Source organism: Coptis chinensis, chromosome 6, assembly GCF_015680905.1.
Source record: "Coptis chinensis isolate HL-2020 chromosome 6, ASM1568090v1, whole genome shotgun sequence".
In the NCBI taxonomy this organism is placed as follows: domain Eukaryota; kingdom Viridiplantae; phylum Streptophyta; class Magnoliopsida; order Ranunculales; family Ranunculaceae; genus Coptis; species Coptis chinensis.
Genome location: NC_141461.1, coordinates 46,431,156 through 46,458,037, shown reverse-complemented (window position 1 = coordinate 46,458,037; position 26,882 = coordinate 46,431,156). Strand labels below are relative to the sequence as shown.

At 38.0% G+C, this 26,882-nt stretch overlaps 1 long non-coding RNA gene across 4 annotated transcripts; it reads left to right on the top strand.

The window, feature by feature from the left end:
* The first annotated feature begins 15,714 nt into the window (after positions 1-15,714).
* LOC147493258 (uncharacterized) lies at positions 15,715-25,386 on the top strand. Of its 4 annotated transcripts, none has more exons than XR_015198964.1 (4): positions 15,715-16,248; positions 16,572-17,618; positions 17,710-17,786; positions 25,214-25,386. It is a non-coding gene; the product is annotated as an uncharacterized LOC147493258 (long non-coding RNA). The 4 variants fall into 4 exon arrangements; XR_015198965.1 differs by lacking the exon at positions 25,214-25,386 and adding an exon at positions 18,123-18,316; XR_015198966.1 differs by lacking the exon at positions 25,214-25,386 and having other exon boundaries at positions 16,572-17,337; positions 17,557-17,618; positions 17,710-18,057.
* The last annotated feature ends 1,496 nt before the right edge of the window (positions 25,387-26,882 follow it).

The following is a 26,882-nucleotide window of genomic DNA, read 5'->3' as shown; positions in this document are numbered from 1 at the left end:
CTCTGATTGGGCTAAGGCTTAGACCATTGGAAAGCTCTTTTCGAGCCAGTCGTTTTGACATAAGGTAGGCCCAATTCCGAGGTCTGAGTCCAAAGATATGGTCTTCGAAGTTCTCACGACTTTGTGCAATCAAGCCAAGACGCGTGGACTTTGACTTTTCAGCTTTTGACCGGGCTTTACAAAGCCTTTGTCTTCTTGAAAATTGGCCTTTAATCACAGAACTCCTTAGCAACCGACCTTTGCTCCTTTATCTCGCTAAAGTGGCACATTTCTGCACATAATAGACTTTGAAGCCTGAAATGCATAAAAACATGTAATAAGTATTAACTCTTAATTATTACTCACATAATTGGTCTAAAAGTATGATTGTTAAGGGGTTAAAACTACAGTTTTAGGCTCTTATAAAACCACCCCCAAACAGCATTTTGCTTGTCCTCAAGCAAAGATGAGAAATTAGAATAAGTGACCAAAATGGAGTTCTATCTACTCGTTTAGCTACTGAAAAGGATTGCATTGACCATATGCAACAAGGCCTTAAACTACTAGGAATTCCCTAGTTGACGAGTTATAGCCTCGTGAGAGTTTTCCAGTGAAGGTACTCACAAACTTCATCTATACTACAACGACTAAGAAATAAAACTATTGTTTCCTTTATTTATGTCTCAATTATCTATACATCTTACTAGCAATGAATACGTAATAATCATGTCGAAACCTAAGCTAATATATGCATAATAATCAATCATCTACTTAATAAACATCTATACAATGAGTAATGCTATGAAATGCAAGAATGTGTCCGTTTCAAAACTTTGGAATAGCCCCTTAAGTAGGTTCTCACATAAAGTCAAGACAAAAATCACTCGATTTTTCCACTCAAGTTTTGCTACTCCAAACAAGCAGTGGGCATACTTTACCTTACAATCTCAATGACACACAAGGAAGCCGAAGTTGATCAAACACATCCGCCACTTACTATCCCATTAACATATTCCTAATCGAGCTAGAGGTCTTTATTAGGTGTCATGGGGGATTAGGAGATGGTTTAAGAAGGAAGGAAATGGATATTCAAAAGGGATAAGTCTGAGATAATAGAGTCTTCATATTATGTAACTAGAGAAAACCTTGTTATTTACTTTTGCTTCTACACTTTGTTTCCATCCTTAGCCATTTTTCTTTTTTCTTTTTCTTTGGCTTTTGACTCCTTTTATTCTATTTTTTTGGAGTTTTTATTTTATTTCTATTTTTATTTTTCATTTCTTTGGATGGAAACTTCTTTTCTTTATTTTCTCAAGCAATTAACTAACTTTTTGTTTACACACGGGTTTTCTCTTCTTCTTTCTTCCTTATTCTATTCTCGGACTTATCTAAATCGGGTAGGTTGAATTTTTTATTTTGTTTTGTTTTGTAACAGGGTAAAGGATTTGTGGTTTATGGAAGGCTAAAGAAAGGCTCAGAGGGGCGACTAGCGGAAAATAATTCATAGGTTTGAATTTCTGGCTATATCAATCCAAAGAGGGCCTAAATTCTCGCTTAGGATATGGCATAGTGATCAAGCAAGTGGACGTGTGATTTCTCTATCCGGATTTTACTTCTCCCTTGTGTCATTTCTCAAATGTTTCACTCATATAAGGCTTTAGGCTATATTCTCACAGGATTTGTAGAATAAGTACTCTAGCCTAGATTTCAGAAACTTACTACCAAACAATCATAGATACTCATGTAATATATTTATAGATAGATGCAAAGATTATTACCTACATATTAACCTAAGTTTCTAAAAACTATTATAATGCAAAAGCTACGTGAGACTTCTAGATTATTAAGAGCATAGAGAAAGAAACAATACCAATATTCCTAAGTATATAGCATAAACTTTTTATTTTTATTTTTATTTTTATTATTTTTAAGACAAATAATACGTAATATACAACCTAATATGTGCTTAACATTTACATCGTGTTTCTATACCACCCCCAAACAATTTGGGAGAAGGGGGTTCATGAAACAATTCAATAGCACAATTAAATTTTGTAACTAACTAATTTTTATAATTTTTAATATTTTATAAATAAAAGTGCGTAATTTACATCTTAAAAGTGTCTAATTTTTGCAAATGTTTCTATCCCACCCCCAAACAATCGAACGCTTTGTCCTCAAAGTTTAAAGAGATAAGGAAAAGAATTTACCATAGAAACGTGGCAAAAATTGGCGCGCACTGCATGTAAATATTGTAAAGATGATATGATAATATGAAGCACAATTAAACCGCACGCACTAACTAACACAAACTCTAATCAAGTAAACATGACAGGCTTAGGGTGGCAACATGATTTAAAATGAATACCAAAATCACACCCCAAACAAAATTGGAAAACTCTTTTAAGTTTGAAAATTTTGTTTGGCCTATACTCGTAAAGTTGGTATTGTACGAAAACTTGGGTCTTTTAAAAGTCGATTCCCTAGAATTACTAATATATATGTATTAAAATGCAGTTTTACCATATATCAACAATCGAAAACTTGTAGGTCTTTCCACAAATAATTAACATGGAATGCACCATCAAACGTAATTAAGCACCAAGATTTCCTATGACATAGCTTAGTGGAATGAGAGCAAAGCCTTATAAATCTAAAACCTAATTGAGCATACAGTTTCTTCTTTGTCCTCTTACGGGCGGGATGCCAAGTAAATGAACGCGGAGAAAATTGATGGTTGTGGAAGATAATGGGATGTGGATAATTTTGAGAAGGAAAAATGGAAAAAATGAAAATGTGTCAGGTGGCTTGTCCTTGGGTGTCACTTCTTCACCAGTTGGTTTTAGATAGGTATGAAGCATAGGAGAAACGCCAAGGTCAAGTACAAACTCAATGGTTCTTTGAAAAGGTAGAGGGCGAGGAACATTCGTGATGGAAGGTGAATGAGTGACATGAGGATGTGAGGTGGGTGAATGGTGTTCAACTAGTGTTCTTAGTTCTATATCATCAGAGGCCTTGAGATATGCAAGACATTCCTCAATAGGTAGGTAAGAAGAATCACTGGGATAGAGGTTGAAAAATTCTTCTTCCGTCATGGCGTCCAGAGATGAATGGATGTCAATAGGAGAGAACTTCCGAGGCGCATAGAAAGGGTTGCAAAAGAGTCGGAAGGAAATCCTCCTTGATGTTATCTACGCCTAGGGAGTAGAAATTGTGATCCTTGTCTTCTTCCATAAGAGGGGTATCTACTAGTGTGGGGACTAAAGTGTCACCGCACTAATGTGAGGTACAAAACTCTCAATGGACTTCACTTCCGCCTTCTACAGTAAAACCTAGTTGTCCCTGTTTTTGTCTAAACATGTTAACTTCTACAGAAAGATTTCTAAAAGAAAGAGTCATTGAGCTATCCCAACAATTGATTTGGGCATTGGCGGTTGCCAAGAAAGGACGCCCTAAGATGATGGGAATGGAATCATGAGCAACTTCTGTGTCAAGAATAACAAAGTCGGCTGGATAGTAAAAATCCTGAACTTTAACGAGAATATTTTCAACTACACCCTTGGGATACTTAATAGAACGATCGGCTAACTGCAAAGTCATTTTAGTTGGTTGAAGTTTTATTAGACCTAGTTGTTTATATAAATAAAAAGGGAGTAAGTTAACACTCCCCCGTGTCTAATAAAGCGCAAATTATGAAGGTATCACCTAAGGTGCATTGTACAAGAGGGATCTAATTGTGGGTCCTTGTACTTAACAATTCCGCTATGTTCGGATAAAGAGGGATATTGTTCAGCCAAGAATGCTTCGTGGGGTATGTTGGTTTTCCTCTTCTTGGTACACAACTCTTTTAGAAACTTAGCGTGTCCGTAGACTTTTATAGCTTCTAGAAAAGGTAGGTTTATAGTCAAATTTTTAAACACTTCCCTAATCTCATCAAAATTCTCGCCCTTTTAAACACAACTAGTCTTTGGGGATATGATGCTTTATCGCTATTTTTAGCGTAAGGGATAAAAGTATTATTAGTCTTTGCTTTATCTCTAGCCATTTTCCATCTAGGTGTCCATATTGGAACCTCTACAGTGTAGGGGTCTTCACTTTCTATTATTGGGTCTTGTAATGTTTGCCATTTTGGTTGTGGTTTAACCGGTACTTCTACAAAGTAGGGTCTTCAGTTTCTATTATAGTATTTGGTATGGTATCATTTTTAGTTTGCGGGTAATCTTTAGGCATAGTCACTTGGTTATCAACTACTCGCCTCGAACGAAGGGTAGTGATCGCCCAGAGGTCCCCTTGGTTTATATTACCATTACAAGAAATACCGCTTATTTCAAAGGCGGTTTTGTTGACTTAGGATTAGGCAATCGCTTGACTTGGAAACACGCCGGTTTGGTTATTATTTTGGTTAGAAGACATGTCAATAACCTTTTGGCACAAAAGACTGCATCATTTGCATCGTTTGTTTCATCATATTAGAGTTTTGATCATGCTAATCTTTCATCAAGTTGGAGTTTTGTTGCATAATTTGATTTTGTTTCTCCAACAAGGTCACTACTACTTTGTCTGTAGATGGTTGTATTGGAATTAAAGCTTGTTGAGCATTCATGTCTTGATGTTGATAGTTCTGGGTTATGGGTACTAAACCTCTATTCTGGTCACCTAAGTTTCCTTGTCCTTGATGTTTAGTTAATTGGTTGAAGTGTGGTGGTTGTGGTGGTGTTTGTGCATAGACAAGAGGACAATAGAAGTCGGAATGCTCAAGACTACAACAGACATTACAACGAGTAGAGTTAATGTTCATGACTGGAGTGGTTGTTGTTGAATAGAGATGGCATCTACCTTTTTAGTGAGGGCATCGATAAGAGTTTTAAGCTCGGGATCATGTTTAACCTCAAGAGAAGAAGGAGAGGAGCGGGAGGAATCGTTACCTCCCCAATTGTTGTTCTTCTTAGATTGATCTTCTAAGAATTTATAAGCCTCCAAGGCTCCTTTACTAAGAAAACTACCCCCACCATGATATCTAGAACCTCCTTATGATAATGTGAAAGCCCCCCTTGAAGAAAGCACGAACAAACAAAGCGTGTCTTTCGCAAAGATTATGATCTGGCATTCAATGAGAAGATCGTTGAAACGATTCCGCACCTCGAAAAGGATTCATGAGGATTCCGGCTGAAGAAATGAATCTTGTGAAGCATTTCATCCGCCTTTAGTGGTGGGTAAAATTGTTCCATGAACAATTGAACAAGTTGAGCCCATGAGTCCACGAGTTTGGCGTTTGGCGCTTAACCAAGACGCCTTGCCTTTGTCGGCTAGGGTGAAAGGAAACACCCTAAGTTTAACTTGATCCGACTTACGCTAGGATGATGGAATGTAGTGAGAACTTGGTCTATCCTACGCGTATGTTTGGTAAGGCTTCTCGTGGTCTAAACCATGAAAAACCGGTAAGAAGTTAAATATATTAGGGGGATTCAAAATCCCCACTAGGTCTACAAAGAACGATGCACCCACTTAGGGCCATCGCTTTTAGGGCTTTATAAAAATCAGAGAGAGGAGTCTCTTGTTATTTAGCCATTGATGCAAGTGTAGTGTGTGAAATTCTAGATAGGTGTGTTGTATTTATTTCTACTGAAAAACAAGCCCGATTATACTAGAATTAAAACTCCTCCTACGTAAGAGGCGAGGAGTGGAAGAAGGAGTACCGAATGCCTCCTTGCTACGCGTTTGAATAGCGCCTTGTATATCGATCTCTCAGTGTATTTAACAAGTTAGAAACACTGAATAACTTGAAGAAATAGAAATTTGAACTAACCTCGCGAAAATTGGGTCGCTCACGCCGAATTTTCCTTCGGGGCGGTGCCCTCGTTTGAAGCCGCAGCGCGCGCTCGTGGTTTTCGAATGTCCAATGTTTTGGCGCGGTCGCCGGGTTTGGGCAATTAAGCTTCTTCAGGGTTTTCGAATGTCCAGTGTTTTGGGCGCCGGGTCGCTTTTCGGTTTGGCGCTGGTCGCTTCGTGGTTTTCAATGTCCATGTTTTGCGCCGGTCGCTTTCGGTTTGCGCTGGTCAGCGCTTCAAGTTTTCGAATGTCCAGTGTTTTGGGCGCTCGGTCGTGGTTCGGTTTGGGCGCGGTCACGCCAGCTTCCAAGTAATTTGAGCGCAGGTGCGCTTTAAAGCTTAAGGCTGGTCGCTTCGAAATTTCGATGTCCGGTGTTTGGAGCTGGTCGCTTTTGGTTTTGGGTCGCGCGCTTCAGGTTGTTCGAGTTTTAGGCCTTTTATCGTACTCCAAAAAATTTGCACTTTTTACAATAATTTGCTAAGATGTCTATCAAGTAGCCTGTAAAATTTCAGATCAATCGGAGCTATGAAAGTCCCTCTACTGCCCTGCAAAGTTTACAAAACAGTTTTCGGACACAATACAAACAACCGAATGGTTAACCCATCAAACCAAAGCAAAAAAAATTCAAATTTTTACTGGAGACTCCTGACAGATCCTACTTGTTCCTGTAAAAATTTTAGAGCAATTGGAGTTCTACAACCTCTCCTTATCGGTTGGTGTTCCAGATATTAAGTGTTTGCAACACTGCAGAACACACTGGAAACACTCTACTATTTAGGAGGTCAAAACAAATCAAAAACTCGTCAAATTTTTACTACAAACTCCTGACTTAGGATAGATACTCCTGTAAAAATTATAGAATTTTTAGAACTCCCTAAGTAACCTTACTCGTCTGTTTTTCAAGAACATACGGTGTGAAAACTGAAATGCAGCACTGTAAAGATCGTATTTTTTTCACAAGGTAAACCAACTTTGAAAAATCTGAAAATATTCCAGTAAATCAACAACACATTAAATATTATGTATGAAAATTTTTAGAATTTTCGAAAATTTAAAAATACCTTCACCGCAGTGTTTTTCTTTGTGAATCCGCATCCCCTATGCCTAAAACAGTGAACAGTTCCGAAAATTCAAGAAATAAGAATGAAAAATTAAAAGGGTGGGTGGGTAGAGAATGGGGGATTGCCCCTTGGATTCAAACAATTGAATTCTTGTCTTGAACGAGATTAAGATGGCAGCGGCGCCATTTGATAACCGTAAAACAATAGAATCCTAAATATTAATGTTAACAACACTAATACGTAATCCTACCGTTCTTACGTTTAAATCAATTCTTCTTACTCTCAAAACATAATCATGCAATATAATGAGTAAGGATTCGTCTACTCTTAACTATCTAGACTTAAATCGAATTCAACTAATCAAACCCAAAAGGAACAAGGGTGAGAGTAATGATTTGATGTGAAGTTTCTATTTTACCATTTCCAACACAAGAACAATAATAACAATAAGACATAATTAAATTAAACTGAAATTAAAACTAATTTAGAACTAAGATTGTGAATAACTAATTATGAATTTAAGACAACTAAATCTAAATAAGAATTTAAGCAATAATCTAAATTGAAATGAAGAACTAATACTTTATTTTAAAAACTAAAATATGATTCTAAACTAACTAATTGAATGAATGTAAAAAAACTAGATCTAGATCTAAAAACTAATCTAGATCTATCTTTTTCTAACCCTAAACTCCATTAACATTAGCTTCCTAACCTCACTACCATTAACAAAGAGTCAAGCTTTTGTTTTTATACTTTCAGATCCAAAAATCGTGCATGGGCTTGGAGCCATGTTTTGGGCGGAAAATCGGACCCAAAACCCAATTTCTTTAGTCCAAAATGGGCTCTTCAGCTGTAGTTGGCTTCGACAGATGTTTCGTCCACTTCTGCTCCTCTGATTGGGCCAAGGCTTGGACCATTGGAAAGCTCTTTTCGATTCGGTCGTTTTGACATAAGGTAGGCCCAATTCCGAGGTCTAAGTCCAAAGATATGGTCTTTGGAAGTTCTGCTGACTTTGTCCACTGTTTCTGCCCGCGTGGACTTTGACTTTTCAGCTTTTGACCGGGCTTTACAAAGGCTTTGTCTTCTTGAAAATTGGCCTTTAATCACAGAACTCCTTAGCAACCGACCTTTACTCCTTTATCTCGCTAAAATGGCACATTTCTGCACATAATAGACTTTGAAGCCTGAAATGCATAAAAACACGTAATAAGTATTAACTCTTAATTATTACTCATATAATTGGTCTAAAAGTATGATTGTTAAGGGGTTAAAACTACAGTTTTGGGCTCTTATCACCCCACGAAGCATTCTTAACTGAACAATATCCCTCTTTATCTGAACATAACGGAATTGTTAAGTACAAGGACCCTGGTCGTCCTACTGTACAATGCACATTAGGTGATACCTTCATAACAACCGCTTTATTAGACACGGGGCGTGTTAACTTACTCCCTTTTTATTTATATAAACAACTAGGTCTAACAAAACTTCAACCAACCAAAATGACTTTGCAGTTAGCGATCGTTCTATTAAGTATCCCAAGGGTGTAGTTGAAAATATTCTCGTTAAAGTTCGTGGATTTTACTATCCAAATAGACTTTGTTATTCTTGACACGAAGTTGCTCATGATTCCATTCCCATCATCTTAGTATGCCCTTTCTTGGCAACCGCCAATGCCCAAATCAATTGTCGGGATGGCTCAATGACTCTTTCTTTTGGAAATCTTTCTGTAGAAGTTAACATGTTTAGACAAAAACAGGGACAACTAGGTTTGCCTGTAGAAGGGGAAGTGAAGTCCATTGAGAGTTTTGTACCTCACATTAGTGCGGCTGACACTTTAGTTCCCACACTAGTAGATACCCCTCTTATGGAAAAAGACAAGGATCACAATTTCTACTCCCTAGACGTAGATAACATCAAGGAGGATTTCCTTCGACTCTTTTGCAACCCTTCTTTGTCACCATGAAGTTCTCTCCTATTGACATCCATTCATCTCTTGACACCATGACGGAAGAAGAATTTTTCGCCCTCTATCCCAGTGATTCTTCTTACCCACCTATTGAGGAATGTCTTGCATATCTCAAGGCCTCTGATGATATAGACCTAAGAACACTAGTTTAACACCATTCACCCACCTCACATCCTCATGTCACTCATTCACCTTCCATCACGAATGTTCCTCGCCCTCTACCTTTTCAAAGAACCACTGAGTTTGTACTTGACCTTGGCGTTTCTCGTATGCTTCATAACTATCTAAAACCAACTGGTGAAGAAGTAACACCCAAGGACAAGCCACCTGACACATTTTCATTTTTTCCATTTTTTCCTTCTCAAAATTATCCACATCCTACGTATCTTCCACAACTATCAATTTTCTCACGTTCATTTACTTGGCATCCCCTTCGTAAGAGGACAAAGAAGAAACTGTATGCTCAATTAGGTTTTAGATCTATAAGGCTTTGCTCTCATTCCACTAAGCTACGTCATAGGAAATCTTGGTGCTTAATTCTGTTTGATGGTGCATTCCATGTTAATTATTTGTGGAAAGACCCACAACTTTTTCGATTATTGATATATGGTAAACTACATTTTAATACATATATATTTGTAAGTCTAGGGAATCTGACTTTAAAAGACCCAAGTTTTCGTACAATACCAACTTTCTGGAGTATAGACCAAACAAAATTTTCAAACTTAAAAAGAGTTTTCCAATTTTGTTTGGGGGTGGCGTATTTTGGTATTCATTTTAAATCATGTTGCCACCCTAAACCTGTCATGTTTACTTCAGTAGAGTTTGTGCTAGTTAGTACGTACCAGTTTAATTGTGCTTCATATTATCATATCATCTTTACAATATTTCTGTTACAGGTACTGCCAATTTTTGCCACGTTTCTATGGTAAATTCTTTCCTTATCTCTTTCCACTTTGAGGACAAAGCGTTCGATTGTTTTGGGGTGGGATAGAAACATTTGCAAAAATTAGACACTTTTAGGATGTAAATTACGCACTTTTATTTATAAAATGTTAAAAATTATAAAAATTAGTTAGTTACATAATTTAATTGTGCTATTGAATTGTTTCATGAACCCCCTTCTCCCAAATTGTTTGGGGGTGGTATAGAAATACGATGTAAATGTTAAGCACATATTAGGTTGTATATTACGTATTATTTGTCTTAAAAATAATAAAAATAAAAATAAAAATTTTATGCTATACACTTAGGAATATTGGTATTGTTTCTTTCTCTATGCTCTTAATAATCTAGAAGTCTCACGTAGCTTTTGCATTAGAATAGTTTTTAGAAACTTAGGTTAATATGTAGGTAATAATCTTTGCATCTATCTATAAATATATTACATGAGTATCTATGATTGTTTGGTAGTAAGTTTCTGAAATCTAGACTAGATTACTTATTCTACAAATCCTGTGAGAATATAGCCTAAAGCCTTATATGAGTGAAACATTTTTGAAATGACACAAGGGAGAAGTAAAATCCGGATAGAGAAATCACACGTCCACTTGCTTGATCACTATGCCATATCCTAAGCGAGAATTTAGGCCCTCTTTGGATCGATATAGCCAGAAATTCAAACCTATGAATTATTTTCCGCTAGTCGCCCCTCTGAGCCTTTCTTTAGCCTTCCATAAACCACAAATCCTTTACCCTGTTACAAAACAAAACAAAATAAAAAAATTCAACCTACCCAATTTAGATAAGTCTGAGAATAGAATAAGAAAAGAAAGAAGAAGAGAAAACCCGTAAACAAAAAGTTAGTTAATTGCTTGAAAAATAAAGAAAAGAAGTTTTCATCCAAAGAAAAGAAAAATATAAATATAAATAAAATAAAAACTCCAAAAAAATTGAATAAAAGGAGTCAAAAGCCAAAGAAAAAGAAAAAAAAATGGCTAAGGATGGAAACAAAGTGTAGAAGCAAAAGTAAATAACAAGGTTTTCTCTAGTTACATAATATGAAGACTCTATTATCTCAGACTTGTCCCTTTTAAATATACATTTCCTTCCTTCTTAAACCATCTCCTAATCCCCGCAACACCTAATAAAGACATATAGCTCAATTAGGAATAGGTTAGTGGGATAGTAAGTTTGATCAACTTCGGCTTCCTTGTGTGTCATTGAGATTCTAAGGTAAAGTATGCCCACTGCACACTGGAGTAGCAAAACTTGAGTGGAAAAATCAGAGTGATTTTTGTCTTGACTTTTATGTGAGAACCTACTTAAGGACGCTATTCCAAAGTTTCATAAACGGACCTGTTACTGCATTTCATAGCATTACTCATTGTATATATGTTTATTCGTAGATGATTGATTATTATGCATATATTAGCTTAGGTTTCGACATGATTATTCTGTATTCATTGCTAGTAAGATGTATAGATAATTGAGACATAAATAAGGAAACAATAGTTTTATTTCTTAGTCGTTGTAGTATAGATGAAGTTTGTGAGTACCTTCATCGAAAAACTCTCACGAGGCTATAACTTCGTCCACTAGGGAATTCCTAGTGGTTTAAGGCCTTGTTGCATATGGTCAATGCAATCGCACTCAAATAAACGAGTAGTAGATAAACTCCATTTTGGTCACTTATTCTAATTTCTCATCTTTGCTTGAGGACAAGCAAAATGCTGTTTGGGGGTGGTTTGATAAGAGCCCAAAACTGTAGTTTTAACCCCTTAACAATCGTACTTTTAGACCAATTATGTGAATAATAAGTAAGAGTTAATATTGATTACGTATTTTTATGCATTTCAGGCTTCAAAGTCTATTATGTGCAGAAATGTGCCACTTTAGTGAGATAAAGGAGCAAAGGTTGGTTGCTAAGGAGTTCTGTGATTAAAGGCCAATTTTCAAGAAGACAAAGCCTTTGTAAAGCCCGGTCAAAAGCTGAAAAGTCAAAGTCCACGCGGGCAGAAACAATGCACAAAGTCGTGAGAACTTCCAAGACCATATCTTTGGACTCAGACCTCGGAATTGGGCCTACCTTATGTCAAAACGACCGGCTCGAAAAGAGCTTTCCAATAGTCTAAGCCTTGGCCCAATCAGAGGAGTAGAAGTAGACGAAACATCTGTCGAAGCCAACTACAGCTGAAGAGCCCATTTTGGACTAAAGAAATTGGGTTTTGGGCCCGATTTTCCAGCCCAAAACATGGCTCCAAGCCCATGCACGATTTTTGGATCTGAAAGTATAAAAACAAAAGCTTGACTCTTTGTTAATGGTAGTTAGGTTAGGAAGCTAATGTTAATGGAATTTAGGGTTAGAAAAAGATAGATCTAGATTAGTTTTTAGATCTAGATCTAGTTTTTTTTTACATTCATTCAATTAGTTAGTTTAGAATCATATTTTAGTTTTTAGAATAAAGTATTAGTTCTTCATTTCAATTTAGATTATTGCTTAAATTCTTATTTAGATTTAGTTGTCTTAAATTCATAATTAGTTATTCACAATCTTAGTTCTAAATTAGTTTTAATTTCAGTTTAATTTAATTATGTCTTATTGTTATTATTGTTCTTGTGTTGGGAATGGTAGTATAGAAATTTCACATCAAATCATTACTCTCACCATTGTTCCTTTTGGGTTTGATTAGTTGAATTCGATTTAAGTCTAGAGAGTTAAGAGTGGATGAATCCTTACTCATTATATTGCATGATTATGTTTTGGGAGTAAGAAGAATTGATTCAAACATAAGAACAGTAGGATTACGTATTAGTGTTGTTAACATTAATATTTAGGATTTTATTATTATTACGGTTATCACACACTAGTGACCAAGCTAGGAGTAATCTTGATGTCAAGTGTACCTTCATTGGATATGGCGATGATGATCTTGGTTATCGTTTTTGGGATGACCAAAACCGGGAAATTATTCGAAGCAGAGATGCCTTGTTCAGTGAGATGGTTTTATACAAGGACAGAAAAGAAGCACAACCCATGGAGTCGGTTACAGACAGTGACACTGAGTATGTTGAGTTAGAAGGCTCTTATATAAGTCGTGGTGTTGTGGAAGTTCCACAGTCAGATGATGATAGTAGTGACTCGGGTGAAGAGACTACGCCACCAAGTCCATCTCCATCTCGTGCACTAAGGAGGTTATCCAGGCAAACTGTACCGAGCATGAAGTATCCTCCCTCCACCTATTTATTTACTGATGATGGTGAACCTCATTGATATGATGCGGCATTGGAGGTTGGTGATGCTAGCGAGTGGGAGCTTATTATGCATGATGAGATGAAGTCCCTCGTCTTTAGTGTCACTTGGGAGTTGGCCAAAGTACCCAAGGACATGACTCTACGTAGCAAATGGGTGTATCGAGTCGAGAAGGAACATGATGGTTCCAAGAGATATATGGCCATAGTATTCTCTCCAAATATTTTTCAGTCACTGTTTAGTATTGTTGTAGCGGAAGGTTTAAATCTTAAGCAGTTAGATGTGAAAACTGCTCACCTCCATTGTGATCATGTTGAGGAGATTTACACATGACAACTGTTAGGTTTCCTACGGAAGGATAAAGATAATATGATGCGCAAGCTAAGAAAAAGTTTGCATTGTTTCCAACAAGCCCCTAGGTGATGGTACATGGTTTGTGCGCACCCGGATATATCTCATGCAGTGGGAGTTGCTTGGAGGTTTATAGCTAACCTTGACAAACATCATTGGGAAGCGGTGAAACGGATATTGTGTTATTCATGGAGTACCACGGAGACATGTCTATGTCATGGTAGGGGTGTTGTGAAGATGAAGTTGAAGTGTTCAACTTCGTCGGGTCTTCTTACTTGAAGACCATCTTGGATGAGCCGAGTGTTTCATTAGTAAATTGGATTTGAATTGAGTTGTTACAATTGAGATGTGATGTGCATATAGAATCTCGAAGGTTCCAAGTGGAAGATTGTTGGGTTTGTGGAACCGTCGAGCTTTGCTCCAGTGTCCGACCTGTTACCTTCAAGTTTTTTAGTTTGGAGAAGAGGGCGCGACCCGCGCTCAACCATGCTTTGAACAAGGCGCGCCATGCACTGAAGTTACTGGAGCTGGGCGTGACCCGCGCTCAGATTAGCCTTGGCCGAGGCGCGACCCACACTCATGCTTTCCGAAATTTTCACTGATTTTCGAAATTTCGGTCCAAAGCCCATTTTCTCACCTTTTTCTATGTGTACCTATATAAAGAAAATAAAATAGGGTTTTGAAACAACTTTGAGAGATTCATTTCTTAAGTATTGTGGGAGCTCTATTAAGCTAGGGTTTGAGTGAGGCCTCTTGTTCTTGATTCTTGATATCTCTTGTAAACTCTCCAATCTTTGTTATAAAGGAAACTCGGCTCTTGTGTGAATGTAGGTAACATTTACCGAACCACCTAAATCTTTGTGTCTCTTTGCATGTTTACTTCCCTATTTATTGTTTGTTTGTTATGGGTGATGATAAATTAGTGGCTTTGCTTGTTTGAGTTTGTTGTGATAACTACCAAAGTCTTGGGTAGGTGATTTTCTTGGTGTGAGCTCCAAGTTGAAATCATTTGGGATAGAAAGTAGCTAGATTGAGGTGTGACTTTCTAGTGAAATCTCCCAACAAGTTGTTCATACATCGTAGTGACCACAACCCTTTAGTAAATCCATTTTTGTCACTTGATAACGAGATATGTCTTCCGTGTTTAGACTCTTTCAAAGATGAATATGGTAGTGGAAGTGCTTTTAATGTAGGATATATTCGAAAGGCAATTTTGTCTGCGTACCACGGTCCAATTTTCTTTTTTTGTCGTGAAAATTTATAGTCGACATCGGAAGTTAGCGTTCTTCAAGTATGTTGGAGTTCCTTGTCTTTGACATGGGGGGGGAACAATTTCATTTACTTCACTGAGGGTTTTGTTGTGTTTAAGTGGGATCCATTTCTAGGCGATAATTCATCCTTCCGTGTATCGTCTTTTTAATAAACCATCCTGAATGCAAGCCGAACTCTATATATTTAACCTTTTTTTTTTTAAACAACTAGGGGTTAGAGTACCATAACTTTTATTTATATCAACTTCTCAAATACAACTTCCCATCTTTATCCGCTTCTCAAGCCGAACTGACATCAGAAGTTGTATCTTTAGTTGATTTCGGTCCTGTACTGGCGAAATATGGTTATACCTTCGTGCCGTTTTGAGTATTCCATCTGAAAGCTTAACTCTGGAAATAAATTTTTGGGGCCTAACGTATTTCCATCTAATAGGTTGTGGAGCAACGTCAAAGGTGTGACATATGAGTATAACTCTGGAAATAAATTTTTGGGGCCTTTGACCTGATGTAACAATGTACTTCCCTTTTCTCTGAGCCCAAATGAGTATATCATCCAGGGCTCGTAAAGTTGGGTGGGTTGGACAAATTCATCTTGTGTTTTCTGTGCCCTGCAATATTAGATTCTCACTTCATGATCTATTTGGAACCAAAGTCACCTGACAAGCAACTGAGATATTTGCTTCAGAATGAAGGAAAAAAACAAAAAGGGTTGTGTTTGTGTGTGTGGGGAGGGAGTGCAGTTTCTCAAGAGTGAATATGTTCACACTCTGAAGTTTGGACGGTCAACTTATTAGGCATTTAGCCCAGATATGGAGATACTCAATAATCTGTTTTGTACTTTGTAACTGTTGTCCAAGTCAAGTTTTGTTTTTTCCTTTTAATGTGGTCTTAGTCTCTCTTATAGATGCATGTGTTAGTGGAAATCTCCACATTGACAATACTACATAAGCGGCCGTCTGAAACAATACCTCAAAATACCTCATGGGACATAGGGTTTTTTTTTTTTTTTCGATAACCACCACTCTATCTATATATTAGAACATAGTAATATCAGTTACAAAGTTGGAAATACTAAGGGGAAGTTGAGTCCATAAAGCTCCTTTTATAGCCTAGGAAGCAATCTCATGTGCCAATTGATCCAACAAAATTTGCAGTAATTAATTCCTGCAACTAGAGTTTTAATATGACATACAATGGAAAAAACTTTCCAACCTACATCAGTTACAGTACTATCAGCCAGTACTAGCAAAGCACTTCTGCAGTCACTCTCGAAAATGACATGTTGTAGACCCATCTGTATTGCCAGCATCCATCGCAGCTATCTCTTCGCCTATGTACTCAGCTTGCTCAGCGTCCTCAGCAAGAAAACGCTTGTATGTAGTCCCTTGGATCCTCCCATCTCCAGCACGACAAATGGCCCCAGCAGCTCCGTATTCTTGTCGAAAGTACCATCAAAATTCAGCTTATACCAAGGGGGCGAATGCGGAAACCAAATACTAGCTTCCTCATTCAGCGAGCCAAGTAACTGGCTATTATTGATATCGGAATTAAGCCTTGCATAAGCTGCTTCACAGGACATGGGTTGGTTGAAAGGTATCATTTCTTTTCTCTTTCTCAAATCTCCATATATAGCACAATTTAGCATGAATATTAATAAAATTTTGAGGTGAAGAAGGTAATGCTAAAGGGATGGGAATTGATTGATTCGGGCTTATCCTTCTCCATTTGCAACAGTGTGGTTCTTTCTTAGAAAAATTCAGGCAGACCTGAATTAGGATAATAGAGAAACTAAACTTGTATAATATATGGTCTCCATTTTTTTTTGGAGTTACATTATATATTGTCTCCATTTTGCTCTGCTCCACCCCTTCGTAGATTTTTGTTATTTTTTTGAGTTCATAAATCTGATTTTCCAGCCCATAAAAGTGAGGAGAATACATTTTAGCAGCTCCACTCTTTCATCACGTCTGGATTGGCTGTTCCGGTTTTACAGGACAAAAGACTGGGAAGGTTTTACAGGTTATGAGAATTTTCCTATATGTGTTTAGTTGATAATTATAATTTAGAGGAGAGACATCCTTTAAATGGTGATGATTATGTTTAGATGAGGTTCGGTCTCATAGTTCGATCTGTGAAGTGGGTAAAAATAATAATCAGTACATGCCTGGTGATTTCTTGAATAGTTTTGCAGAAAGGATTTCATTAAACTCTCAAAATTCGAAGATACGGGTATTTTTACTCATGCAGAATTCTTCCCAGTTTTTTAAGAGAATTTTACTACGGTAATGTTTTATTCCACAATGCCTTTTAATGATTTGTTTGCCAAGAATATTATGGAGTTTTTAGAGAGTGCTAGCCCGTTGAAACCATTGGAAGACTCCATTCCAGCATCATTGCTTCCAGATGTTTTTGATCAAGCAAGAACAAACTTTGTTCATGCCTTTTTTTCAGTCTAAGTAAGAACAAACTCTGTTCATGCAGAGAAGGTGTTTAATAAGCTCGTCGACTCCCCTTCTTTCAATCTACTGTCTCTGATCTACTCTATTGTAACTCACCATCACTCATTACTTTGGGGTGGAGTTATATCGTCCAAATATGAGTGCTTGATAATGCTTTGACATTTTCTGAAAAATAAGTGTTAGTGTTACAGATTTATTTCTGAAAGCCGTAGGAGATATGCGGGTATGCTTCTGCCTTTTCTCTCTCTGTTTTTCCCTTGATTCTTTATCAATGTGATATGTTATATGGTGTCTTATTTTCATGTTTTTAAGCAATTTGATGTGAACATACTAGTTGGAATAAGTGCAAAGTATTGGATTCGGCAACTTGTCACCTAGGAACTCTCAATTAAGTGTAACGTATGGGTCTATGGTGATCACCATTTCTTTCCATCGTCTGCAGATACATATTCGACAAGGCAGCAGCTTCTACAGTTCTGTAAATTGGGTTGGGCAACGAATATGGTATTTCTTCTAGTATTACCTGTTCAAGTTATCTGTTATTTCTCGATGCCTTGTTTATTTAGTTTATAGATAATTTTTGTACTTTTTGCAGGAAATCTTATTCCCGTAAAGCCAGTTTTATAAGCCAATATGGAATTCTGGTCCTTAGCAACTTCAAGGTATCTTAAGGTATCTTTTGGAGTTCCCTTTTAGTTCTTATTCTGTATTGTTACTCGAAAAGTTTTAGCATTTAGTTTGGGTGATCTTGTTACACTTATCTAAACAACCGACTGAAAGCTGAAGTTACAAAGTTATATTGATTTCTATTGTTGGGTTTCAACCAAGAATCCTAGTTTCGTTGGAAACACATTATGTCTACTGTTGCTTGTGCATGTAGACTTTTCTGGAGCTTTCCTTTTGTGTAGTATTTCCTTCAAATTCTTTATATGCTGTTGTTATTGGAAGAGTTAAATTATTTGGTTTAGGTGATTTTCTTAGGCATTTGGGTGCCATAATTTCTTACAGATGAAGGTTTTCATGATGATTCCATTGTGGTTCAACAGTTGGACGAGATGCATGATGCATCAGGTTTATATATATATATGACTTTTGAAATTTTAACTTTACCTTGTTATACTCCATTTATTAACCAGACTTACTGTAAAGAAGTGTTTTAGTTTTCCCTTACATACAAGATTAGGAGGAGAAGGGGGGGTTGAATATTGGAAAGCCCGAGTTCGTTGTTAAGCGAACTGCCTACGTATCTATCTCTCAATTCTGGAGGGAGAGAAGAATCAGGCCTGACGTAGTTCATGTGGGAGGTATTTATAGTTGTTGAGCATGAAGATCTACTTAACACATGTACTGACGAGTACAGATGTGTGGTTGAGATCAGGGATGCGTGTAGGGCTGGTGTTGGTAGGAATTCCGTAATGATGGGGAGTGGTTGTAGTAGTTCATATATTATGGTAAGGGTTGTCCTGGAAATGATTGCATCTGAACAAAGGATGACGTCACGAGATAAAACGCTCTGCGTGAGGATGTGCGAGTTGATATGTTCTAGAGCGATCTCGTAGCTCGGGTGTGTGAGCTGATAAAGTAGGTCGCTCTGAAGGCAGTTCGGGGAACGAAGTCAGAGGTCAGTATGGTATTTCTGTTATGCTTAACACGTATATTCCTGAATGAGAATATCACTCCCTCACATAGCCCCCTCTCAGTGGGTCGTGATGTACATTGAAGCGATCTGCTAAGAGAAAACGGTGGCGCGTATTGAGCATGAGTGAAGAAGCGAACTGATGTGAATGGAAATACCAACTGTGCTATGGAGGTCGGTTCGTGGTGCATGATGAACTGATGTGGGTGATAATTGGCACGTGAGCGAATCTGAGCAGTTGAGGAGAAAATGCGCCGCCCCTTTTTCGGGATTTGAAAAGACAAGACAGCTCTTTGGTAGTGTTGGTTAGTTCAATGATGGACTTGCGAGAAAAGCTGGCGATTGTGACAGATTACGCTAAGCAATGCCAGGGCGTTGTGCGGAAGGCGCAAGGTGTATATGACCGGGTGTGCAGAGAATATGTCATGCTTGAAGAGAAGTACTTGCAGTTGTCAGAGGAGTGTGAGCGAGGGTCTCTGGGTACGAGTGTGCTTGTCGTACCTAGAGATGTGAGGAACGCTCCCTCGACTAGTGCTGCTCCTGTTATGTCTATTGTCTGTTTACCTCTTAGTAAGAGAGTAAAAACAATAGAACTGGTATCCTAGGCTTGCTTGGGCAGTTCGCCTTTTTGGTACAGATACAGAACGAACTGATTTCCACGCTAGTGGCAGTTCGACAGTTTCAAAAGTTGTAAGAAGACCGACCTGGATTTCTGGGTAGTCCTAGTAGATCGGTGGATTTGTGAACTGGTTTCCTTAGTTTGTTCAGGCAGTTCAAATTATGGATGTTTATGGAATGCATGTCATTTGCTTATGCTTAACTGCTTGTACCTATTGTTTTGTCCACAATAAATAAAGCATGTATGGGCTAAGAGCCCTGAGAATTAGCTTAAGGAAGTGTTTTGCTCGTAGAGAGCGTTTTCACTTAGTTGATCCTAAAGTTGTTGGTCGTCAACTAGTAAGAACTGTATAGGCTATGGAGCATGGTAGCTCGAGTGAGCGTGGTAGCTTTAGAAAGCGTGTTGCTCGCAGAGAGCATGTTGCTCGTCGAGAGCGTTCTCACTGAGTTGATCATACAGTTATAGGTCCTCAACTAGTGAGAATTGGAGAGGTTATAGAGCCTATGTGTCACACCCCGAATTTCGACAGAATTCGAAAAAACAATATTTGTTCTCGACTCTTCGATTTTCGAGGTGTGATGCACTCTCCACTTCCAAAAACCTATCATCTATCTATTTACGCGGATAATTAAAAACCAATAAAATTTTTAAGATAAACAAAAGTCATCTTCATTACCAAAAACTCACAAATATGATTAAATTACAAATCTCCTTTCAACCCTCTTTAATTATAATTACAACTGAAAATACAAAACAACATTTGTCTCAACTAAAATCTATTACACCTTAAGGGAAAACAAAACATATCCTGAATGCGACGCTAACGCAAACCACAAGCAGCAACCAACCTTCTTTAACATTAATTATGTCAAGACTTATCAACTATGTTCATTTAATGAACACACCCGATAAGCAAACATGCAAATCGGGTCAGCATTATAAACAATGCTGGTGTGAGTAGCCCTAAAATACAAATCATACTAATACATATATATACCCAATAAATAAGGCAGTTAGTTCCTCCACCGAGGCGCCTTAACATCCAATGAATAATGCAACATCCTTAAGTATAATAATTAAGGCAGATAGTTCCTCCACTGAGGCGCCTTAGCTTCCCAACAATAATACAAAGGTATTTAGTTCATCCACCGAGGCGCCTTAGGTTCTAACTAAACTAATAACCAACCAAGCATATTCTATACTTATCGCATTTCATGCTCAATTACAGAGTGGGTCGTCTCTGCAGAAGTAGTTAGTTTGACCCACCCTTCTGCAAAACCATATACAATCATATATTTAAAGATATATCATTAACCAACATATTACCATAATTATATTATTTAAGGCTTTCTTTGTGTGTCCCTAAAATCACGTCGTATCTATGTCTTACCTAGTTTCTCTGGCTACCACAATCGCTACCTAACGCCGAACATGTACATCCACATGCCTCCCATCACATAATGAACCACTCCGTGCGTAGTTACCCTAAGCGGGATATTGCATACCAGGTAACCCTCATACGAAAGCCATTATGTGAGTACTGCCACTATTCTGCATAAAAATATCGCGCGTCTCGTTCTAATTTTGCGAACGGAATAATCAAGCCACTATTTAGCTATGCCAGAAGGGCCAATCAAATTACTTATGCCAGAGGGCCATTCACATTCACTGAAACGCCATAAGGGCCAATCATATCACATACGCCCATCATAAGGGCAAATCACATGAGTTGTGGTAGCTAGGTTCTAGGATTTTCGTTACGTAATTTATTCAGGTGTCATACATTTATATCTCATAATAATTCTAGTTCTATCTCATGCCAGTATACTTAATTGTACTGAAGCTCAACGTTTCTCGTTATAATACAATCCACATTATCACGTGCCAATACTATTCATTGCACGATATCCAAGTATCTCTATATCAAATCTCAAAACTTATTATTTCACGTGCTAATCATATATTGTACTACACCATATGGAATATCTCAAGCCTTCATAAATACTACAATTCATTTAAGTAGCAACTCATAATAGTAATCAGTCATGTAATGTATTCGTTCAATATATTTATGTGAACTCAATTCACCATCAAAGCCCAATACTAAAGTCCATGAATCTAAGTCCGTATATAATTTAATTATCATAAAAACGTATATATCTAAGTCATATAAGAATTCTCATCTTGTTACGTGCCAATATTTATATATTTTACACACTACTCACGTCAAATCTCAATTAGATAATGACAAACCAATTTATACAGGCTTCCATAACATTTTAGCATTTGCTTTGTCCATACAATTTACAACATAAAACGTAGCACAATTAAACAGTCCACAGTCCACAATCAAAGCCCAAAACCAAAACCCAAAAATCTACATATTTAAAGACCACATTGGATCTATTTTAAGTTATATGGACCAACCCAAAACGTAAACTAAAACTGGTCCAAAACTTAAACTAAACTGGTCTGAAACTTAAACTAAACCGGTCCGGCCCAAGAACAAAATTAACCCAAATTGGCCTGAGAAAACTAATCTAAACTGGCCCAAAACAAAAGATTAATTTCGGCCCAACAACTAACAAAGGTTTAGGCCCAAGCAAATAAAATAGAACTAGCCCAACCAAACCAAATATAATCGGGACCCAAAGAACTAAACCAAACTGGTCCAAACTCAAAAGAAACTTGGCCCAAGCCCAACTAAGAGGAACAGGTCGTCTCCTTCACCTCCAGCGCTAGCCGGCAGCATCTCTCCTCCACCACCAACCACCACTCGTCCGCCACCCCCATCATAGCGGTTTTGCTCCTTGTGAAAAACCTCATCTTCCGATACCTACCAAACCCGATTCCCCTCACCTCCAAACTCGACCCCAACCGCCATTAACACCTGTTCAACCTTTTTCCAAGCTTCAACAGCACCCATTAATAGCCCTCACACACACCCTACCCAATCCCATCACCAACAATCCATTCAAGCCGACAAATTCAAAAAAACAAAACATCAAGAGTTCAACCAACATCATAACAGGCGACGCCATTAATGCCTGATTCCAAGCTTCGACATCCCCCACCCAACAATCACCCAAACATCAAACCAACAATCCACAATCAATACAATAATAGGAATTTAAAACCACAACAAAAAAAGAGTAAAAACTATGCAGGACGATTTTTGTCTCCTGGGCTTGCGCCACCATTAACGGGCCCAATCAAGCTTCTTCAACAGTTCAATTTCAATTTCCAATATTCAACAGAGTTTAATAATATGACAGGACGCCAAAAATAACAGGAGAATGAGCAATAAAAATGGACGAAACATTGGACAGACAAATATGTCTGTATACACGTAAAACTAAACTATAAGTTCGATGAAAAATAGCAAAATAACTACTCACCTGTATCGCGAAAAACGTATCTAGAATATGAAAGAAAAATGATTCCGAGCCAGCTAGAAGACGCATGATCCGTGCTCAGTTCTTCTTTATTTTAACTTGTCTAGTTCTAATGAAAAAATTAGTTTTTCTTAAAACCTCCATTTTTGAAAAACCATACCATTGTAAAGAATTCTGCCATATTTTACTTTAAGAAACTTTCCATATTTTCTCCCATAAATTTCGGAATTATTCTCTCCCTATTTCCTTATTAATACAAACTATACACATTATTTTAAAACTTAAAAACTTTCCTATTAAATCATTTTTAAATCAAGCAAACTATTTTCCTTTTTTTTTCCAAAAGTCAAACATACATATTCACTCCACTTAACTTAAAGCTTAGTCAATATTATATTATTATTATTATTATTATTCTGCAAAATAATTAATTTTGGACATTTAATAAAATGAGGGCGTTACACTATGAGCTCAAGAGAGCGTGTTAGCTTAAGAAAGCGTGTTGCTCGTAGAGAGCATTCTCACTGAGTTGATCCTAGAGTTATAGGTCCTCAACTAGTGAGAATTAGAGGCTATGAAGCCTATGAGCTCAAGAGAGCGTGTTAGCTTAAGAAAGCGTGTTGCTCGTAGAGAGCATTTTTACTGAGTTAATCATATCCTAGAGTTATAGATCCTCAACTAGTGAGAATTGGAGAGGCTATGGAGCCTATAAGCTCAAGAGAGCGTGTTCCTCGTAGAGAGCGTTCTCACTGAGTTGATCCTAGAGTTATAGGTCCTCAACTAGTGAGAATTGGAGAGGCTATGGAGCCTATGAGCTCAAGAGAGCGTGTTAGCTTAAGAAAGCGTGTTGTTCATGGAGAACGTTCTCACTGAGTTGATCCTAGAGTTGCAGGTCATCAACTAGTAAGAACTGTAGAGACTAAGAAGCATGTTAGCTCGAGTGAGCATTATACCCAGGTGGGCGTCAGGACCCAAGTGAGTTTGTCTGTGCTAGTGAGTTGGTGGCTTTAGTTAGCATCTTGATTTGGAGATCGCAGTTGATAGCTAGTCTTGAATTGGCCTAACTATAGGTAGCCCCAGTTTTGGAGCTTTGATTGACCTCTAGGGTCTTGTCAACAGGATCTGGGGCGACCTCTGGGGTCATGTCAACAGGAGCTGAGGTGACCTCTAGGGTCTTGACAACAGGAGCTGGGGCAACCTCTCGGGATGTAGTTGATAGCTAGCCTTGAATTGGCGTGACTATAGTTAGCCCCAGCTTTGGAGCTGGATTGACCTGTAAAAGATGCGAGCTAGCACCAAAGAGTTAGTATGAACTAACAGTAGTAATTTTGGAGATGCATGGAGCATAATAACATAACTGAACATGTTTAGATGGCAATAATGAGCCCCAGTCTGGAGATGGCTATAGCTAGCTCCCAGCCCCTAGTTTGGAGCTTGATCGATCTGTAAAAAGTGTGAGCTAACACCATAGATGCGGTAGTAATTCTGGAAATGCATAGAGTATAATAACTGCACTATAGAGTGCAAGGCTCTGAATGTATTGAGCTACGTGTTGACCGGGACATGTGCTGCCATCATACATTAAAAAGCGTGGATTTGAGCTTTGAGGCTTGCCATGCATCGTGGGCTTGAAGATTTTTGTTTATGTAAAGTGGTTTCTCAAGAAATCGAGACCACAAACGGCGCCAATGTAAAGGAGCGTTTTAGTTTTCCCTTACATACAAGATTAAGAGGAGAAGGGGGTTGAATATTGGAAAAACCAAGTTCGTTGTTGAGCGAACTGCCTACGTATCTATCGCTCAATTCTGGGGGGAGGGAAGAATCAGGTCTGACGTAATTCATGTGGGAGGTATTTATAGTTGTTGAGCATGAAGATCTGCTTAACACGTGTATTGACGAGTACAGATGTGTGGTTGAGATCAGGGATGCGTGTAGGGCTGGTGTTGGTAGGAATTCCGTAATGATGGGGAGTGGTTGTAGTAGTTCATATATTGTGGTAAGGGTTATCCTGGTAATGATTGCATCTGGACAAAGGATGACGTCATGAGATAGAATGCTCTGCATGAGGATGTGCCAGTTGATCTATTCTAGAGCGATCTCATAGCTCGGGTGTGTGAGCTGATAAAGTAGGTCGCTCTGAAGGCAGTTCGGGGAACGAAGTCAGAGGTCGGTATGGTATTTCTGTTATGCTTAACACGTGCTTGATATTCCTGAATGAGAATATCACTCCCTCACACTTATTACTGAAATGCAGAATCTTGGTGAGGAGGTTCGAGTATGAAACTCAGAAGGTCGAGGCAGTTTTAATTTCTAGTCCTTAGTATTTCCTAGAGTACATTTTATCTGCTTGTTGTGTTTTCTCAATTCTGTCCTGAGAAATTTCGTAAGCTTAGTTTCAGTAGTTGGCAAGAACTGTTTTGTTTGTTTGACTGTACCATTTTTTTTGTAGATATGGAACTGTTCAAAGAATTCTCGAGGTCTCAAATTATACTTCCAACTATGAGTTCATTTGTTTCATTACTTCCTTGTTTAGACAAAAACCTAAACACTTCAGCTTCTTTGCTAGATTGCTTGCATTTGCTTTCCAAAAAAAATGTAATATATTGCGTATGGTTGCAGACTGTTTTTGTTAGTAATGTCCGTTGTACCGATTTACTGCTTGCAAATTGGTTTTTAATATTTGCAGTCTGAAAATTTGCTGAATGTCATCTATAACTGAAATACACTTATAGTTGTCTTTTGAAGAGACTAATGTCTTTGCAACTTGACTTTCGTGATAAGTTTGGTGTCACATTTGCTTGGTATATGTGAACCGTGAATCTACTAAGCTATAGGAACTGTGGAATACCGAGCTATAGGAACATTCATTCAAATTGCTGATCTGGGAGGGCTGAATAAAAATGGTAATCAACAAATAAAAGAGAAATACTAGAGCCAAATAGTTCGAACGGGAAAGAGAACATTCAAACAACACAGATCAATAAAAACACACACCCAATCAAAATCCCTCTTTATGATTCTACCTGTTCAGACTAGAAATGCCAATCTCATACGTGTCAAACGGTTCAAGAGCCTCTAAGATTCAACAGCAAGCTAAAGTTTTTTTTTTTTCGGTAGAAACATGTCATATATATATATATTATAGCATCAAAGGTACAATACTACTCTCCAACATATGTCCAGGCAGCAGGCTCACATCTTGATTTTTGAATGCCCACTTTAATCATACACCTAATAGAGCCTAATTTCCAGTTCAGAGAATCTAAACTACAGGAGCTCTGTAAGCTCTGTACAACCTACTTACAGTCTCCCTAAAAAAGAAACGAAGTTTTGCCTGTTGTTCTTGCTAACTTGGCTACCACTTCCATTGCCACCATCTCAGCCTCCTCAGCACTGCCTGCTTCAAAACTTCGAGTAGCTGCTCCCACCAGGTTGCCTTCCCCATCCCAAGCCAATGCCCCCGCAGCAGCAGCTCTCTTATACCTGCAGTAAGCCGCATCAAATCTAATTACTAAAGTGTTCTCTTCTATCATAGGGAACATGGTATTGTAATCCAAATTATTGCATAAAAAAGGGGGGTTAGAGTGTTGTGTGATCACTCCCTGAGTATCAGTAAAAGCTTGGCTGCTTCTACTCCTCTTAGCATAGGTCCTATGCAACAGACCTCTCTGTTGGGTGCTTTATCCTCAAACTTTGCTTTATTTCTCATCTCCCATATCTCTTGCAGCAGAATACATGCGAGCAGACCCTTTTTTGCCCTACCAGGATCTTTGGCCTTAGTCCACTCTAGAAACTCGTCCAGCCAATCTCTAATGGTCAGAGTTGCTCTCTCATCCACTCTTGCTCCCAAATCAGAGGCAAACCAAACCATCTTAATCCATTCACATTGGAAAAACAAATGATTTGGGTCCTCTTGATCAGTCCAGCAAAAAGGACAAACATAGTCTCCCTTAAGGTTGTGTCTGGTCAGTACGTCCCCTATGGGGAGTATGTCCATATACAGATTCCATAGGAACAGCTGGGTACTAGCTGGCAACTTAGTTTTCCATAGAGCCTTGATGCTCTCAGTGTTAAAGGAGGATGGACCTCCTTGCCATCCAGAGTTATTCAAGAAATGA